Raw genomic sequence first — 21,230 nt, 5'->3', positions numbered from 1 at the left:
AAAATATCAATTAACTCTTTTGCAATCTACCAACTGGCGGGTTTTTTATTTCTCCATGCTGGTCCTGAGGCCTTTGTATTGAATACAAGCACCTGGTCGTTCTGTCACCAGATTTTTGTTGAGATTCCTTATGTCAAGTCTCACCATTACAACCACAGATGTGTTACTTCATGATCTCTAGTCTATCATCGCTGGGCTTGTGGTACATTCTTCTCTTTCTGAATCCTACAGGTAAATTTTCTCTAGGTAATGGAATAATTTATGAAGGTACATGTACTAACGTCACCCTTCCATTCCCAAAGCAATCATTTGCTTACTTCAGACTAAGTCAACAACTAATTAGTTGTCCAGATGCATGTTATCTTATCCAGTACAAAAGCAGGTCTCTCCCACTTGAAGCTGTCAGAACCAAAATTTAATCTGATTGTTTTATAAGATCAAGATCTGTTTAGGTAAGAGCCAGTCTGCTGATGCTTTTGAAGTGGCAGTTTCTAGTGCTAACCCAGGTGTATCTGCTTTTGGCTGCTATTTAAATGGTGTAAACTGGATCGGTGCACATTAGGAGGGCAGAAATTTAGTTCAAACATTAACCACTCCAAGGAGCTGAGAAAATAGCTTTCGCTCTCAGTGGATGAAACTTGCTGAACTCCTTGCAGCAGCAGCAGAGGCTATGTGCATGCCTGGGCTGTTGACAAGTGTGTGGGAAACAGGCACATGTTTTCTGCTGACTTTAGTCTTTGCTTTCTGTGTCACTTCTGAACAGAAGAGGCTGAAGAGCCATACACCTAAAACAAGTTGGGCCACCATCATATTGATCATTTGGAATAATGCCTAAACCAGATTTCAGTAAGAGACTAGTTCCCTCCTAATTACTACTTAGCTCGTTACATTGAAGACTTCCTAGACACCATTGCATTATATTCTAAAACTACAGTTGGAGCTTAATTCTCTCTTCCTCTCTGTCTCTGAAATTCTACAGCTCTATTATTCAAGCCTGAAATATTCACAACTATCTATAAATTCAATTGTCAGCTGGTAGGTTTTATTCTAGACCTCACTTCAATCTAAAATTAGAGGCACTAAAATTCACATTAACTCTAAAAGGAATGTAGTGAATAAGACTTTATTTCAAAAGAACACCTTTTTGTCAGAAAGAGCTATTTTCAAGATGATGGCTTTATCTGCATTCAAAGAGAATAAGCCCAATTCCACATCGTGCTGTTAATGCAGAATTTTTTTAGGTCACATTGGATTAATAAAAATCTAAATTTAGTTAAGGTTTATGAATAGAAATAACACGTGTCATATAAAAGTGTACTATATTTATTTTGAAGTCTTGGTGGGGTTGTTTTTTTCTTTATTGTTATTTTCAGGCAAATAGTTGATAGCTCCACTGGAGGTGGAGCATGCCCCTGTGTGCCTTCTCAGAGCTCTCTCTGCTACTCAAGAATAAACAGGAGGCAAAAGCCTGTTTAAAGGCAAACACTACCTTCAGTCACCAGAAAAGAGCATAATTTGCTCTAACAAAACTTCCATTTCTGTATCCATGGACGATAGACTGTTAAGGCAGTGGGAAGCCTACTTCAAACTAAGTAAAAAAAAAAAAGTGCACACACTCACTTACACTATAAACCTTCATATTTATAACTACAAGATACAGGAATCAATAATCTGAGTTAGGTTTAATTATTTGGCACAAACACTACTGGCAGAAGGTTACAGCAAGAGGATGCTACAAAACCAAATTCACTGCTTTAGAAAACACACAAAAATACAGCGACCAATGTACTGTGCGCTTTGTGTTCATGAAATAATTTTCTAATAATCATTAATGAATCTGTTAATTACATTACATTCATATTTCTTCCTACTTCCCATGCTAGTAATGATATTGATACTGCTGAGATTGGCTAAAGCAGTTCAATACTTTAGTGGACTGCGTAAATTAATTGGGCTCAATTACATAGTCATGGAGGAGAAAACCTTCCCATGCAAGTCAATGAAAGATTTTTCTATACCAAGATCTGACTACAAGTTTAGAATATTATTTCTTCTTTCCTTCCTTCATTCTACCTGTTTTAAAAGGATATAAAACAACATATTATTAGTATACTGTAATTCTATTATTTATTTTATTCTGGGTTTCCAAAACAGGACAAAATCTACATATAGCAGGAGCAAGGAAACAATACTACCTTCAGAAGTGCTATACAGTAACTAAGCATGCATCGATTCATTCCAGCCATCAGAATGGTCCCCATTTAAAAATAAAAGTAAAGATCAACATTTACGGAGTTTCCACGTAATGGTATGAGAGATCAGTTATTTTCTATTCAAAGAAAAGCATTTCTTTGGTGTCACAGATGTCATAGTGTGTCATTATTCATTAATGGTTCACTTTTTTATTATAACCACTATAAATGGCCCTCAGCAAGACAGGTATTATCACACACTAATAATTATCATTTTGCACTTTAATGTTGCCATCCTTCCAATACTTCCCAAAGTGTTTAATAAATTTCAGCTGATATAGTCTCACAAAAGCCATTTTGTACATGTGAAAACCAAGGTATAAACAAAGCCTCGGCCTAGATTATACACAGGCAGTCTGTGATGAGGCCAACTCTCCGTAATGAAAGGCCCAGGTTTTAACCACAAACACCATCTTTTCTGTCATACACTTTTAGTAACATTGCACTGTTCTATACCAGAATCAATAGACTGAAAACTGTGAGGCATGTGCCAGTGATTTCCTGTAGTTCACTTCTCTGAATGTAAAAGGAAAAAGTATCTGCATGGAAGGAAACCAAAACGTTGCTTCTTGCACTGACACCCAAGTCACCTCGAGACTCTCTCACCAGCTCTTGTTACAGAGCTGAGTTACAATTTCAGCTGAGCCACTTTACAATGAGCATTTTTTCTGCTTCAGCTAATTGCACTCTAGTAAAGTGGCAAAATGTGAATCACTTAGTAGAAAATGGGCACCAGCTGCTATTGTCAGAGAATGGCGATGCCGAAGAAAAGGAAAGCGACTGAATGAAGTGTCATGTCAGAAATCAACGGTGCAACGTGTGATTTGAGAAAACATGACTACTTTACAGAGACAGGGTGTCATTATGGCATCACAGTAATACGATGCTTTGACAACTGCTGGGTCTAACATATCATCATTGCATTAAGGTGCACTGGCTTAGTTGGGGGAAGGAACAGAAAGGATTTCTTCTTTTAATAAGAAATATCTTAAGGTCTGCCTGGTTAACCTAATGGATGAGATCATTAATTGCAATTGTAAGCACTCCTAATCCTCCCCCCCCACCACCACCACCACCACACCAAAAACTGTTATTACATATTAGGACTTTATTAAGAAATGTCCATATGCAACCTAATCGGCAGTATTGAGTGCAAAGAAATAATAGCTATGATTTGTATATTGCTGTTCAAATGCTAAACTACTTTTTAAAATATAAGTTTCCACTTCCTAATAATCTTTCTAGCAGTCTTTGCCATCCCATCTTTATCAGGGGAGATGAAGTAGGCAAACAGCTACTTTCCAAAGATGATGGCTCACAGCTGCTGACAGTGGGAGCTGTGGAAGCAGGGCATGTAGCCATCATCCTGCCATTAGTAATAGCCTATGTTATCTGGAGATCAAGAATATGCAACCAAAAGTTCAAATTCTCAGTTGGTATCATGAGTCTGCACGTGACCTACTGAGTCATACCACAATGCTCATTAAAACAGGAGAACAGAAGACTATACAGTCATTCAGTTTCAGTTCAAAAGCCAATTTCCTGGGACACCCAACTGCATCTCTCATTCAAGTAACTGCATCATTTTTCAAACCAACTTGTTTGAAAACTGCAAAATTTTCAAACTTATTAACTTATAAATATAACAATTCCCTGCCCTGCAAACTTAGGTAGAATTGTTTTAATCTATTTTTCCTCCCACTTTTTATTTCTGTAAGTAATCACCATTGCTTCTTTTCCATTACAAGTTGATTCCCTGCACATCCTGGTTGATAAACTGTATTAACAGGAAGGAAATGGTCCTGCAATACCCCAGTGTCTTGCAAATTACGATTGTTGACAGCTTCTTCGTTTAAGGATTAGATCTGATGCAGTAATGCTTTACTCATGTAATTTATCCTTCACTCATTTGCTTGGACCTCTTTCAATTTAGGGTGAGCATCTCTTATTTATAGCTCTAAATACTGTAAGTGAGCAACTGGCAAATCAATAAAACCGTTAAATACATAATAATACTATGTAATTACATACATGATGTTTTGCATAATTAACTGTCTGAGGTGTTCCTTCATCTAATGGACACTTACATACTATAGAGTCACCTATAAGCCTGTTCAATACACATGGTTTATATGAACTGAGATTATGCTTAAAACTCACAGTCTAATCATCTAAATCAGGCTTTAGCACTATATGAGAGAGAGATTTCCATTCCTGCCAAGTCCAAATCAATTCTTATGGCATTACTTTATAACTAACGTGATATTTCACCAATGATGACTATTACCCTGATTACTTCAAAGTAATGGAATAATAGCAAAAATACACTTAGATTAAACAAACTACTGCTATTTAATCAATATTATTGAGACAAACTAAGTGTTTTAACAAGTCTGTATATATGCACTAATGTAGCTTTAATTAAATATATCCTTAGACATGCACAAGCTTTCTAGCATACAGCCCACAGAGCTTAAAGATCCTGAGATTAATTTACTTGTGAAGCTGAAATTCACAGTGCTCGTAAGCAGCAAGATTTAAATTTTATCATACCACACAAGGACTTCTCTGCGCCAGGCATTCCCTTGGGAACAAAAAAATCCTCAGGGAAGAAAATTAAATGACCTTGCACCTTTGAGCCAAGACACCAGGTGCTTGGTAAAGGGCCAGGAGGACACTGTTACACTGTTACCTATTACACACTGGTTTCAAGAAACCTCCAAAAGGAAAGCAACCTACTGCCCCCCAGATACAAAAGTCACAAAACCAAGGTAATACAGCACATATGCATGTAAAATGTATTCAACTGTTGACAAGGTTCTTTGGGTGAATCTGATATCTTTTATTAGACCAACTTAAATAGTTGGAAAACAATTATTAAGCAAGCTTTCGGGTTCAAAAACCCTTCGTCAGGCTAAGGAAGTTTCAGCAGTTGGTGCGTGCTCTTCTTGGATGGAATGAAAAGTAAAGAAGCCAGAGGCTGGGCTGGTATGCATACAAGACAGGTAGTCAGTCATCTTTTGAGGTCTCCTGTGCCATTAACAGGCCTCCTCCACAGTAAGCTTTCTGCAGAAAAGAGACTCACCCTTTTCTACAAATCGCAAGTCTTTGAAATAGATATGGATCAATAAAGTTTTCTTGTGTTCAGACAATTCTGTTTTCAAGCACTCAAAAGTAGGGAACACATTGAAGACAAACCAACATGAGAAAATGTTGACAGCTAAATGAAAATCCTTCCAGAGTGTCTGAAATCCCCATGAAAAAAGATACATGTATGTTTCTATTTATTCATAGTATGTACTAGGTTTCAACATGCATTAACAAACTTCAGCAATCAAATAGTTAAGGCTGATACTTGAGTCTTAATTTTCACTTTGGGGTGTGTAGAATAAAAACATGCTTGCTGTTTGAATTTACAATTGTGAGGCTATTCAATTCCTGTTATTTACATTTTGTTTCCCCAGTAGTTTGCTAGTTTCAAACATGAAATTCTGTTCTTAATATAGTGCTTATAGGCCTCAACTAAGCTGGGAACCCATTGTCTAGGAACTGTAGAGACTTATATTAAAGGACTGTTGGTACTAACTACAAGTTATAGTGTAAAGGATACAACATGTCTACTAGAGTGGTAGTCATTTTCATTCCATGAAAATGAAGATTGGGAAAAGGCAGGCTTTTATTAAATCTTATCCAACTATAAGAAAACTATTTTATTTTACATCATATATTAGCATACAGTGGAAAACAGATAGTTAAAAATCCACCTGGCTTTCTCTGATCTAGTATCAAGTGAAGTCTACCTGATCTGTCCAATCCCAAGAATAGAAAGCAAAGTGACAAAAGGTCTCCTGATCATGAACTGCGATTATGATAACAACAGCAGAAATAATAATAATAGTAATAATAATTGTGCAATTCATTAAAATAGCAAAAGAGCATCAACACTATGGTTGTTCAAGGGAAAAAAATGAAGAAACCAGAAAAATAACCAAAAGGATTTATTCCAGAATATAACAGGATTTCTAAAGAGGGATTATTTTGAAATGATTACAGCATCAAAAGCAGTTACTTGTAACAGTCAGAAAGCTAGTACTACAGATCACAAGGGCATAGTTGTTGTTCATCACTTTCAAAAGAGAGAGAGAAAAAAAAAAAGAAATTGCCATCAGTCTCAAGGCAGACTCAAAGTTTGTGTCATAGTTTCCACAATTTATCTCAGTGATTTTCTCCTGCCTTTCTAAGTGAACATGTAGGTATGTGCACGTACACGTTTGCCTGTCTCATTACCTAATTCTCTTGGTGATTTTTATAGACAAAACAAGAGAAAAATATGATTTTTTAATCTAGCTCCATTTCATAGGGAAGGAGATTTTAAAAAGCAGACTAGAAATGATATCAGATCCTGACCTTCTTAAAGAGTCAACATAAAAAGTTATGAAGCAAATGACCCTGCTTCCTTAGCCAGTCTGAGATTCAGCCCTTCCCTTTACACACACATACACACATACCTGTGTGCACGTACACGCACACACACACACACACACACAGAGTTGGAAAATGAAGTTTTCCCACAATCAGTGTTTAAGTGAATGTTTGTCCCAGTGTGTTACACCATGCTGTCAGCTATCAGCAGGGAGTCGTTGAGTTGTTACTACATTTGATTTGACTGCCAGTAGGAAGCTTTATTTCTACTAACTGTTAGTTGCCAGCTCTAGGGATTGATCTCTTCACTTCCTGAGAAGGAGATTTATTTAATTTATTTTTAAAATTATTTTTCATTTTGAAAGCCATTAACATAAAATTAAGGAAACTCCAAGCTATTAAGCATGGCACTAGTTTGCCCGGTCATTTTCAGACCAGCCACAATGACTGCAAAATGTATATTATATTAAAAATGTGTATTTAAAATGTATAAATTATATCTAAAAGTTCTCAAATTAGAGGGTCAAATTTTAACACTAGAAAAGAGGATAAGTTGACATGAACAAACAGCAGCTCTAGAATTTTATTCTGTTCTTTTCTGAAAAAAATGGCATTTGAGACGGCATAAGTAGCTACAAGGAGTTAATCTGAGTAGCTGTAACTTGTATGGAAAGCATTTGTTATCCATATCTTCATGTGCTCTCCAGTTTAAAAATAATGTTGGGGTACTTCCTAAAAGGCTTCTTTTCTGTCAAAAGAGATGCTATAACTTTAACAGTTGTTTGTGATGCTTTCTTCCTACACAATTATGATGATTTTGATAATTAGGATCTAATTATAATGGATCTGACAACAACTTCCAACAATGAAAGGCATCTTTAGAAAAATGAAAGCATATGCATGAGTGGGGGGAGAAAAAAGAAAAAAAAAGGGGAAAAAAATTCCTGTGAGACAGTCTGAGAACTCAGTCTGAATGGGAAAGTAATTAACACTAAAGAGCTAAAACTGTAATTAAAGAAAATTTCATTAAAGGGAGGCAGGTGAAATCCTGCCTCCCACTTTCCTAAATATGACAAGGTGCTGTATAAAAATAAAATAGAAGCCGGTTTCAGTGAGTGGAGCAGGAAAGCCATGTCTTTAACCAGATCAAATTCTCGAAATTGGCTGTCAAGACGGGATTGTTGTGATTTATACCCGTCTATCAAGCGCATGAAAGAGAGAGACAGGAGAGAAAAAGAGGCAAGCTGCTGTCGCTTCCATTTGCAAAGCACCTTTAATTTCCACAGCACCATCTGTTACCAAATCTAATTCACATTCCCCCTAATCTGGTTTAGTTCTGTAATACTAATTCTTCCACTACCCTTATGAACATGGCTCTCAATAAAAAGCTTTGGTTCTGGGTTGGTAAGAAATTGAATATTATACAGTTAAGGTTCTGGTGACTTAACTGAAGCATGCTCTCCATTAAAATGCACTCCTGGTAAAGAGATTTGTTTCCAGCCAATGCAGAGATACGGAATTGCTTGCATTTGGAGGGGGGGCGGTGGGGGGAATGAAAAAAAAAGCCAACTGACGATAGGAAAGTAGGCTGGGGACATAAAAGCGGAGGTTGTCATAAAATACAATTGTTGTCAAGTTTAGTCACTTTCAGTACTGGCTATAAAATCACTTTGTCATGGTCTCATACAGGAAGCCTGAAATTGTATTTTTGTTAAGGGAACTGAAAAGAGTGAAGCATAATATTCTACAAGGGGAAAGTATTTCTTTCAAATTATAAGATGCAAATACACCCAAGATACAGAAGAGATATAGGCAAAAGTTAGAAGTTGTTTAAAACTGTTCCTGGGACAAAGTCTCCCAAAGGTATGTATAGCCAATACAGTCGAATTGTGCTATCAGTCACAGCATGCTGGCAAAATTTCCACTAACTTTCATGGAAATTTTACGTCCAAAGGGAACATGACTTGTGTCGCAGTCATGAAGGTCCAAAAACTTGAGCTGCTAATAGCTTAACAATAATTTACTGATAGGTATTTTTTATACCAGATGTTAAAGCTCTTCAAAAGGGAGGTCAGTGTATTTTTATGACTATCCTTTAGTAAAAGGGGAAACTGAGGTACTAGTTAATAAAGTGCAAAGCTGATAAAGGAACCCAATCCTCCTGTGTTTCAGGCCCGTGCCTTCACATAGTTGACCACTCTGCCTCCAGTTTTCCCCCATTTCCTCCAGTGGCTCCAGGATTTCACCCTGGATTTTCATCACTGTTTTTCTAAAAAGAAAGATCAAATCTTTTATTTTTCCCATAAAACTGGGGCTCTTGTCCCCTTGTTTCAAAAAAGAAAAACTTTTTCAAGATTCTTGTAGTAGAGTTATAGAAAAAGATTAAGCCTGCTTTCCCCATGTAGAAATGTATAATTTTAAGCTGAAGAAAAATAACCTGATCTCTTTGTCTGCAGTCTTCCTAAAAATAAAGCCCATGGCACAAACAGCTTTAGCCAACACAGAGTAATGTGTGAGCAATATGTAGCTGAGAATAGCCCAAGGATTTTGGATTTTTTTTAAAGGATTTGCAATAGAGACACAACACCAGAAAAAAGTACAGTTAGAATATGCTGTAACATGTAGATTGGAAAATAAATGAACACTATCTGAAACAAATGTGCAAAAAAAAAAAAAACCTGCAAGAGAAGAAAGGATAAAAAAAAGTATGACTGCTCTGGAACATGAGTGACAGAAAAAGTGCATAATAAGCAAGTAAACAGATTTCAAAAAGGTTTCTATCTTCACTTGTGATTGTCCAGTTGCTAACATGAAATATTTGTAGCATTAAACGTTAAAAGAAAAAATGGGCCAATCAAGATCAGATTTGTTTCCAACAGGGCAAAACATTTGCTGCCCAGAGTAGATATGAAGGTAGGATATGTCGAGGCATAAGTACATTGACTTTCAGAGCAGGACAGAGAATCCAAACAAATTCAGTGGGTCAAAGACCTAATACTGCAATGTAAAGGAGGTCAGCATGGGTTCAATAGTTTACCTGCATTTTGTGTATAACAGTTTGCATAATCTGAGTCTAAACTGTTAGTGCATTTCCCAATATAGCCTGCATTTGACCATACTGTAAAGTCCTAAATATTTGTAAACCACTAACAAAACCAATAAAGAAGTGGATGCCTGTTCTCATTCTTTTAGTTTGTTTTATCAGCTTTGGTCCCCATAAGTGCTGAGCATTAAAATACATAAAATTGTGTATGCTTTTGAAGAGGAAAAAAAATCTAGGCATGCTAAACCACTGTATAAAGTATATCAGACAAAATTTATGGAAGAAAACTCTTCCCAGATTAATCTTTTCCATCATACCCTTGATTCTAATATGCGTGATTACAGATCCTAAAATAAATAAATAAAGCAACCAAACCTTTGGCTTTTCACAGTTACACATTGTTCACATATTACTATGTGTAAGTCAAAGCTATTTATGCCATTGGGTTATATGCTGGAGCTTTGCCTCTGGATACTAGCCGCAAAGGTCAGGAAGGAACTGCCATAAGTGGCTTTCACTTCTACAATGTCTGTGTGAATACAGCAAGTGAGTTTACAAGATGATTTTTTTTATAGATTCCTTACATCCCTTTAAAAACAAAACAATAAAAGGAAACAGTCCCTCTAGAAATTTTTTACTTGAGAAAGTGAACAAAAGCATCATTCTATTTACTGCAGATAAGATAGGACTATCATTAAATGTTAACAATTTTAGCATGGCTACCTAGACACACTTTTAATTCGCACGTGTATGCATGTGTGGTCATCACTCAGGCAAGAGTCCACTGTGAGACTTGCCTGAAACAAGCCTGCAAGAGGAGGTAAGCACTTTTTGTTTATACCGCACACCATAGATTTCAGGTGTCATTTCGCTATGCACTTGCTTTAATTCTTTTAATGTCGTCTCATCTGGATCATAAGTGCATCTCTTGTACAGCCAAAATTTCTGCCGAAGCCACATAGAATCAACAGGATTTTAGGGAATTTAAGGAATGAAAGATTCAATTCTTAAATAGCGTATCTTGCTGTTGTTGAGTGTGTTGTAAGGAATGAAGATTCAACTCTTATTGCTGGAGTATGCACACTGGCCTGGTCCTACAAGATGCCCAGCCTCACTGGCTTCAATGCAAGGACGCTTAGCACTTTATTGAAAATATTCAGTGCCTTGGATTAAGTGCAAGTGCATCATGTAATAGGCTTATAGGATCAGGCCCTATGTTTTATATAACTATATGCTTGGATGTAGGGATAAAAACAAGTGTGTGTTTCACCGGGGTTGCAATGGATGTATGCACAAGACATCAAATCTGCTCCACTTGAACTGGTTGTAGGTGGATGGCAATCATGAAGTTCAGAGGACTAGGTTCTAGGGTATCTCTTCTTTATGGCATGGACTCCCTGAAGTTCCTTGAAAAAGATAAGGGGCTAACACAATAAAGCCAGTTGACATAGAACTTTATCTATCCATCCACAGAACCTCACTGAACTGAGAGCTGCGTGTTGAGGTCAGCTTGAGCACATAAATAAGGTCACCCTCTTATATTTCCCTGCATGGCTGTATCAAACACGCTGTCAAACTTAAACTGGGATATCTACTGAAATATCTGTCATAGGAAAACAAATAATGTTAGTCAAATGATGATGTGTGATTGGTTGACTGTACATTATACAGGGATTGTTATCCTACAGGTTTTATTAAATATGAGAGCGTAAGATTTATGTTATGGGTGATAAGGCCAAGAATGCTGTAAAAGTGAAAAAATATGGCAACAGTATGCAGTACATCACCAGTGGGATAATTATTTATATAAAAAGTTGGCATTCTTAGACTTCCAGCACGTAGTGGATGAAATTCATATATTCAAAGGAGACATAATAATAACCTGTCAGCTGGTGGTGATGGATATGTTTTTAATCCAAATGACCACAATCTTCAGTCTACCTGTCATAAAGAAACAGGAAAAATTGGAATTTTCCTTTCATAATTCTTTAAGTTGAAAGAGAAAAACCTGGAAGCATAAGTGGCTCATTCCAGTGGACAGATGGACAGGCGGTAGTAAAATGAGTATGAATAAAAGGCACTGTTCCTTCACTAATGCTATTTTCACTTGTTACATTCTGAAACCCAGTGACAGGTACTGTATTCTTTGCCTTTCACTTTTCACAGCGCACCCCTATCCAGTCAAAGTTATACCCTATGCATTATGCAATTGCTGCAAAGGAATAATAAGAGTATTACGCTATTTGGATATCGATTGAAAGCGATCCTGCAGAACCAGGCATGGAAAACCTGCTTCAGGTGCACCTTATTGACTAGAAGCACTTGCCTGGTTTCTATTTCTAACTTGTACGCTCCCAGAAAGAGGTGCATGACCTGTATGTTTTAATTTATAAAAATTCACTAAAGCAATCAGCCTGGGCAGAAATTTAATAAATGTATCAGCCTCCTCTGATCGAGGGAGAGAGCAAGAGCAGCTATACAGGCTATTGCTCTTCTGTCCCCTTCACCACAGACCCTTCCTAGCTTGCTTTCCTCAGGAAAAAAAAATGGTGAAGAAATTTAACAAAGTTAATTTTAACTGGTGAAAATGTAGGCAGACTGCTCAGTTATTTAATTTTAAAAAGATCTTCATTTTCCCATCTGTGTTATGGCAATTTTATTACACATTCGGCAAATTTACAGTAACAAGATGTTCCCCTGACAAATTAATCACTTTCCAAGCATTTTATCATATAAATAAAATATCACCTCAAGAGGGAAAATCAGCTCAATCAGTTGATTTAACCCATCTTTCAGGGAACTCGCCTGAAACAGATTGAGCGCATTTTTTCTGAGCAGGGACTCTGCTCACATTCTCCTGGAATCCAAGCTCATATGGTGAGGCTTTTCAGAAGAAAATCTTTAAAGCTTGCTGAAAGCACGCAGGACTCCTAGTGCACTGCAAGAACTGCACTGCTGCTGGTGACAGGCGCTCCCCTTGGCAAGAATAGACAGGTGGAGAGTGCATCACGGAGAGCCTGATATCTCACTGCCCCTTGGTAGAAATTAGCTGGCTTCTTAACGCACTGCAATATCTTCATTTCTGCAACAGTTCTCTACTGGTTTGCAACAGTAAGAATATAGTAATCAAATAGTACATTTTATTTTTATGGTGCCTATCTGCCATAGTGTTCTGTGCACCTCACAGTAAAACAACACAACTAAAACTTCAGCTGCACCAGGCAGAACCACTTCATTTCCTTACCTTTTCCCCCTCCACACTTTACTAATTTTGGAAAATGAATTCAGCAATTATGAAAAGTAAAACATTGGCAACATCAGAGATGTAATCTATGGATGGGACGGAAGTGGGTTCAATTCAAGCCTTCCCAAACTAATCCTTAATATGACTCATTTCTGCTCTGGAGAAAATTTGTCATTTGAGGCAATGTGTAATTTAGCCTCTCTCAGAAATGAACTTCAGGCTCGCTCTCCCTTCCTGCCTCCCTTCATTCAAAGGCTGCTAGCAACCAACCAATAAGAACAGGACCTAGCAGGCCACAATATATATCTGTGACGAACCTTGCCCTATTTTAGGTAAGTGAAATTAGGGGGTATGTGATATTTCTAATAATATAGCCAATGCTAATATCAGAATAGCTGTAATCTTGTCTTGATACATGCTTTGTGTATTACAATGCTACATTTTACCAGGAACACTTAAAAAAAAGAAAAAGAAAATATTCTTGTCAGAAATGATGCTTGAAAACACTACTCTTGTATTATGACTATGCTCATCATAATCTTCTAACAAAGTATCTTCAGGTGTCAAGCAAGCAAAATCCAATGCAGACATCTTTTCCCTCACCTTGCTCCCCCAGCAAAATACTAACCTTATCTCCCCAAATATTAACACATGAAAAATGCAACTAATTTAAAACAACACCATTTCCCCATGCTGTGACTGGGATAATAGAGTGCTTTATGTGATGCTATTAAGTAGTGACATGGATGCTAGTATTTGCTACTTAGCCCATATAATTAATAATGCTGTAAATAGTCATATTAATGCTATCAGGCATCAGTATTAAAAGCTGCAAGCCCTATATAAATCTAGCTGGCTAGACTGGAGCGTCACCTATAAATAGTTATTAGATGAACCACTAAATATAAATTTACCTTACAAGAACAGTGTTTCATAGTCTACAAATAACCTTTATCTGCTAAAACTTCTTTTTTTAATTTCATTTTGTAGAAACTAGGACTTTTAGACAATGAGGTACAGGGGTTTATGACCACTATGGTATAATACTTTTTTAGTCCAATGTCATTTACCTCGGACCTTACAATAAATTTTAAAACCTCCAATTAAACAACAAACAAAAACAAAACCACAAACGTAAGATAACTAGATTAGTTAGTGAGTGTAATTCTTCACTTTTTATCCAGGCAAAATCTCTTTATTTTTTTGTGAAGGCTTTCTGTGACTAAGAGATCAGGCCCTTATGTCCTCTGTAAAGCTTTTTTCTTTTTCTCTTTTCATCTTACGGAATAAACAAAACATTATTTTCCTTTTAAAGAAATAAACTCTTAAAAATTGGCAAATATAAAAACTAAATCCCTGATTCTATAAAAACAATGAATGGGGTACTTGACTAAAGTTACTCATGTATCCATATGTTTTATAGAGGGGGCAACCTACTCCCTCAAATATCATGAAGAGGAAGACAGCAGCCTAAATTAAAAATTAAACTAACAAAAAATTCTGTACCTGAAAGATGAAAACCAATGTGGGGTAGAGGGAAACCCAGGAAAACAGGAGACAAATTATACATCAATTACAGGGAAAGAACAAAAATGAAAAGGTAGCCACGCTACATTTTACATTTGGTATAGTGACATTATTTCTATTTAGAAAGTTTGTGTTTCCATTCTTCTGAAAAACTAACCCCTACCAGGTTTTCTCCTCAATAATTAGTATAGGTTTTAATGGGGTCTAGGGATAGCTGAAACCTTACACTAATGGAAGCAGCTTGATTTGATCAGACCATTTATCTGTACAGTAGCGATATAACTTAAGGTGGTGCCTTCCTCTCTAATGAGCAACAAAAGTCTTGTTAAAGTTCAAATGCCAGGGTAAAAAATAATATAATACAAGAAGAGAGCCCTATGTGGCCCTCAGTTAACCTATGAAACCTCAGGGAATTCAATATGGTTGCATGGAAGTAGCTGAGAGTAGAAATTTCACTTCAACACCAAATTCCTTCGAGGCATGGTGCACCTCGGATAAGGAACTGAGCACTGTCAGTGCCCTAGGAGAATTGTATTCAAGTCCTCTCCATTTTAAGCAGAAAGCACTCAATATCTTCCAGAATCTAGTCCTCTGAATAAAGGTCTGTAGAATCAGGGCAGTATTTTTACAAAGACTTTTATAAAACTATATCCACTCGTAGATTGAAAAAGAAAGTGAAAATATAGTGAAAGTGAAAATATAAATGGCAAATCCTGTACACCTTACTGGGGGCTCACTTCTGCAGAGTAAAGAGCAATTCCTAGTTCTTTACAGAACACTAGAATGAGTTAGCAGCACTGGGTACCCAAACAGATTACACCACCAGTCCTTAATTAATATGAAATTTCAATAGCATAATTTTGGCCTACTGCTGGATTTGGCCCTGGATATTGAGGGGCAGTACCCTAGCAAGGTACCCGTTTACAGTCTGCTAGCAAGCTTCTATAATCACCAAAACACCAATACCACATAGAGTTTATTTTGTTGTGGTGGGGATTTTTGAGACAGGTGGAAACCCTACAATGTTCCTATGTCCCTTTCTAAGTTTAAATTGAACCACCTCTCTTGCAAATGTGCCCTTGAAATAGTCACACTTTATATACTGCACAGCACATTCTCTAATGTCATAGGTTTTTTTGTTGTTGCAAAACCTATACCACACACCGAAGCCACATCAAGCAATACAGTCAATTATGGGGACCATGAGCTTTCAGACAGAAAGGAAAATCACATGTGGAAAGTTGAATAAATAACTACACTAACAAATACATCTGACTTGTGCTCACAGGTTTTTCAGATTTTCAATTAACCACAACTTTGGTGATACTGTTATAGATGAAAGACGTCCATTTCAATGTGCTCTTACGAATCTCAACTTTTGCATATACAAACAGTTTTTCATTTCCCCTGGTTGGAGATACAGAGTGCACCACCTTTTAATTTGAAAGAAGACAAAGTGGATTATTGGTTAGTTCCACATGCCAAGAGGGTGATCCATTACCATGGATATTCTGCTGCAAGTACATGATGTTGCCTTAATAGTAGCTGGAGCCTTATTGGCTTAAAAAAACGTAAAAAGGGTTTTGCATGTGAATTGAACTTAATAGGTTTGACATGGACTAACCTTAAAGAATCCAATCCACTCAAATCCCTTTGAAGGCTGCAGCTGAATTTCGTGCAAATCTTACAGAAGTAGCCAGGCTGTTGGAATTTCAAGACATTATGTCCCTTTCTTTTAGAAACCTAAAACTGGGCAAACCAATGACAACCCCCCTTCCCCGCCTTCTCGAAGATTCATCTAATAAGGTCCAACCCTCTATACTTTGCCCATGCAAGCCCAGTCATTTAAAATTAGAATGGAGGAGCTTCTGAAACTGAAAATAGCTTCCTCTCCTTCAAAATACAAATCCTGGAATTTCACTTTCTATATTATAAAATATACCATTGAAATAACTACAGAAAAGTTCTAGACATGAAAGAAAAATGTGAAAGCATCCTTATAAAAATAATTCAGAAATATAATCAATGTGCTAGTTATTCAAATGGCATTGCTACATTTAAATTTAAACCCAGTTGTTGTTTATCTTTTGTAGAAATAATTTATTTTTAGATATGAATAATAATGATGACTTTATCTACCACAATCCAACCCCTTTGTTACTTGATTAAAAAAATAACCTAAGCAAACATTAAATTCACTTATTCATATTTGAAGGCTATTATATGAAAGCATTTCTATTTGCTCATCTATGTTAAAAATATCTAAGAGATATAGGTGTTACATCTGTATATTTAAACACACATTTTATATATCTATATAGATATATAGATATATATGAATGTGTGTGTGCAGATATACACACTTGTGGTTTTTTAAATTATGTTCCTGATTGGTTTTAATCTCTACTGGATAAAAAACAAGAACTAAAAGGTGAAGGAAAAAAGCCCTTCCCAACTACATTTGTAGATGCATACAAGTGTAGATGACTATAAATGCAACCAGCTACAAACAAATTGAAATCAAACAGTGTGTATAAAGCACCAAATATGTAGAGTAGTTATAAATTCTCGGTTAAGAAAGGGCGCAAAAAGCTCTTAAAGGAAATATTTTATTTCTGCTAAATTAATACCTAAAAGCATTACATTTCATCAGTTTTACTTAGGTTTAAAGTCCCAAAAGATTCTGCTCCTGAAACTGGCTATATTTTATGTGCAAACCAGGCTGAGAGCTATCTAAATCTAGATAAAACTCATTGGCTTGTAATCTTCACAATGATCTATACATCTAAATCTATATGCAAATCAAATGCTCTCATGCATTAACACATTCCAAAGCATCCAGGAGTACGAGCTTGCGCGCTCTTGCTCACTCTCTCTCTTCTTCTCCCCCCCCCTGTTCTCTGCTTCTCTCCCCCTCTCTTTATTTACACTAGCTACCTAAATAATTCACACTGCCTTCTTTTCAGCCTGAATGTTCTTCTGTTGAAGCCTGCAATGAGCTATTGCAGTAACCAGATGGACACATGAATGCAGCAGGTGGGACAGATGGCAGACCGCCCTGTCTGACGCTGGCTGCCTCAGCTTGGACTGCCTTTTCCTTCCAGGTATATTATCATCAGTGTAGCAGAAAGCAGGATGCAGAAGGAAGAAACATTTACATACAATACTATAGGAGTTAGGTAAATAAATGGCCAGCTGTTTATTTGCCTCTTGTAACAAAAGGTAATTTACTTAAAGTGCAAAAGGAAGCATTTTCCCTAGTCTCTTAAAGGAGACATGTCTCCCTAGTGCTTTTTTTTTCCTTCTGCAATCCATCAAGAGTAAAGAAAGATAAAAGGAATAACTGAAGCACTACAAAGAACTGAGAAAAAAAGCAAAAATGAATTTACCAGAACACCTGCTGATTTCTGAAATTATACCATCCAAAGTGCAGGTAACATGAACATCAACCAAAGAATCAATAACATAGCTTGCAATTTCTAAACACCTTTGTCCTTTTGCATACAACTATTTTTCATTCTGTGTTGTAAGACAAGTTTTTCAGAGTAAATAAGTTTTCACAAGAAAGCCTATCATGTATTACACGTGTACATAACAGTTCCATCCACTTGAATGTGTGTGCAGAATCTGATCCTCACTGTTTTAACTTCTCTTGCCTTCAGATTCAAAATACCTACACAAGTAATTGTGACTTACCAGAAATATTATCGTTTTATAAAAGAAGTATAACTGGTAGATGAGAAAGTAAATATAAATTATCCTGAAAATGAAAATGTTAATGTTATTTGCTCTGTAGATGTTTGCAACATTACTGTGCAAAGCATTGGAAGACAGCAGATAGGAAAAACAATAGCATGCATCTTAATTGGGAATAAGTGGTTTTAGAAAAAATCTCTGGAGATACTCCAGCAGATTCTGATTGGCACCAATATAAGCATATCTCAACAATTTCTCTATAAACTTCCTGGGTGTCCAAACAAACTTTAGTGGGTAACTGTCATCTTTTCAAACTGGCAGGCAATGGGTTTAATGCATTATGCAAAACTGTGCTTGCAGAAATATTTCAAAACAATGAATCATTAAAAAAAAAGCAACCAAATAGTACAAGCCATCACTTAGGTAATTACTTTGGTAAATATTTTATTCATTATCCAGACTTGTCTGGCATTCTATCTGTCCCTGCCCTATCCTATTAATAATGCCAGCCTGGACTACTCATTGGTCTATTCCTCATGATAACCTTTACAGCCTCTCTCTTGTTCCACCTTCTACCCTTTAAATATACCACTTCTGAACCTATGTATTTTTCATCATTAGACCAAGGGCAGCTGAAGTCGATATTTAGTCACAAAATTACAAAATGTGGATATATACCCACATAATTTTATAGACATGAATATAAATACACAAGCATGTGTCTTTTCATATATATTTTCATTCACACAGTAACTGGCAACATAGGGAGCCTCTAGGTACTACCATACCAGAAATGTTAAATAACAGTTTGGAAAATCTCTGATGTGGCTGAATTGCAAATGTACAACTGTAAATGTACAGCTGCAAATGTACAACAACTGAATCAAAACAGGAAGTAATGCAAATAATAAGGTTTGGATTCTAAGAAAAGTTCATCCTGTTCCTGTTTCTTTCTAATCTTGTCATGAGGTGGTAGCAGTAGCCTTCTAAGTGTTCATTTCTGTTCCAATGGAAAACATTAGCTTAACTCACCACAGACTTGAGATTGATTCCTGTTTTCACTGATGTCAAACCTGTTAGGATAAATTAGGAAATGTCCCAAACTACTGATCAAAAGTAGAACCAATCCGGGACCTAAGTCTATTTTGAGCTTTAAAAATATTCTGTAAAAATTCTAGTAAAGAAATATCATGTGTAGCTTTTAGTTTCGGCTGGCACATGAAGAAAACATTAAGAAGCTTTCAAAAAGGCTGTTCTTGGTATATATCTGACCTGCCAGAACCCGAGAATTACTGGAAAGCTCTCAAGAAAACCTGTTTTCATGGGATTTCTAACTGATTTTGAGGCCAAAGAGGTTAAGCAGTTTGGACAAGTTTCAGATAAGGGCCCACACTTTTGTATACTTATATGTATTGACTTGAGCCTCTCAACCCTTAGGGTCTGCCCATCATGAATGCTAAGGAAAAAAAGATAAAAAAACAATTCAGGGATCATATGGGCAAGCTTCCAGAATTAACCAAAGGTTAGGTGCCAGTGACTTTCTGAAACAATAAAAATGATGAACGGAGGACTACACTCTCCAGAAGAGCATTTCAAGTTACAGTAAACAGTCTACAACATCACAGAGATATGAACTATAGTATACTTTGAATCAAATTAAAAGTGAAATCAGTCCCTGATTTTATTAACTATTATTATGCACCCCTTCCTGAATAAAAGATATATGCAGAACTCTGAGTGAAGAACACTCACTTTAAAGGGGAGAAAAAAACACTGTTGGACTTCCAGCTAATGTCAAACAAATTTATGAAGCATCGAGACCATAATTCTGGAGCTATCTTGTAGTTTCAAAATTGCTCAGTGTATTCTACTTTTGAGCTTTCATTGCTAGAGATAAAAGGTTGTACTAGCACCAGCAGAAAAAAAATGCAACTGTTTTCAGGAGTTCATAACTATGCTGGAAATATTTCCTCAGGTAGGAAAATTGCCATACAAGGAGTCTTCATTGAAGTGAATTTTTTTATTTTTTTTTTACTCTGTGAAGGAAAAAACACCCCAAAGGACAAAACAAATAGTTCAGTTTGTAGAGATGCAAAGATGCCTAGAAACTCTCTCAGTTTTGACACTGTTTAATAACTAGAAAATTATTAGTTATTAAAAACACAGATATTGGAAACCTGCGAGTACTTAATTTTCTTTCATTGTTTTGGGCATTTTAAGTGAAAAGCTTTGGACAAGTCAGTGAATTCTGATTTGCCTTCTACCCTCTGATAAACTGGTGTAGCTTCCACTGACTTCCAAATTAACCATAATGCATTATAGCTAAACCCCAAATATACACTTCCTGCTGGGGGTCATGCTTACTGCCTTGAGTCTGACTGGGATGTATAGTGACTGCAGGAGTGGACTCTTAGGTAGCAGTGTCTCCGTAAAAATAGTAGAGCTCTATTCCATGGAAGCATATGAATACTGGAAACTTTACTTCAACATGAACTATGTGCCTCTGAATATAGAGTTTGAGCCCTTGAAAAGGAAAAGGGGCTATTGTGTGCATGAGGAAGCTGCAATGCAAAATAAAATGCATCAATACATATGAACTCAATAAAACATAATACTTTCAAAAGCGCCATTACTGGTGATATGCTACTTTCAAAAGAACAAATATATATATATTTCCTGAAAATAAAAAAATATGTATTTTTAGAAAATTTTCATTCCTGTTCTCATACAATTAGTGCTTGAAAGAAGGACTATATTTTTAATTATCTATACTTGGCTGACATACTATAAGCCAAATATGCAAAAGAGCCAGATTTTCATGAAAACAGCTCTGTAAATTCTTATACATCAATTTCAGGGGTGAATGATGTAAAGGGAAAGGTGGTGTTGTGTCTTCTGAAAAATCTAGATGGATCATTAAAGAGTTTGAATGATTTTTTTTTTTTTTTTAATTTAGGCAGGTATTTCCAGTCCCTCATTGGAATTTTAAATTCTGAGCCCTTCTGGGAGTCTAGTCTGAGATTAATAGGTATTAAAGAAACCCAGA

At 36.3% G+C, this 21,230-nt stretch overlaps 1 protein-coding gene across 9 annotated transcripts in view; it reads right to left on the bottom strand.

The window, feature by feature from the left end:
* The window catches only part of LOC102381098 (estrogen-related receptor gamma), a 265,118-nt gene that overhangs the window by 168,621 nt on the left and 75,267 nt on the right, over positions 1-21,230 (bottom strand). Inside the window, exon 1 of one of the 9 annotated variants that reach the window (XM_025192662.1) lies at positions 4,806-4,823. The exons of the other annotated variants lie outside the window; for them this stretch is intronic. The gene's annotated coding sequence lies outside the window, so the exon portion shown is untranslated. Of the gene's footprint in view, positions 1-4,805; positions 4,824-21,230 lie in introns of those variants that run through there. 9 annotated transcript variants of the gene reach the window in all.

The sequence above is a fragment of the Alligator sinensis genome, unplaced genomic scaffold (genome assembly GCF_000455745.1).
Source record: "Alligator sinensis unplaced genomic scaffold, ASM45574v1 scaffold1723_1, whole genome shotgun sequence".
NCBI classification, from domain to species: Eukaryota; Metazoa; Chordata; order Crocodylia; family Alligatoridae; genus Alligator; species Alligator sinensis.
Note: the sequence above shows the minus strand (reverse complement) of the source record. Positions and strands in the feature narration are given on the sequence as shown.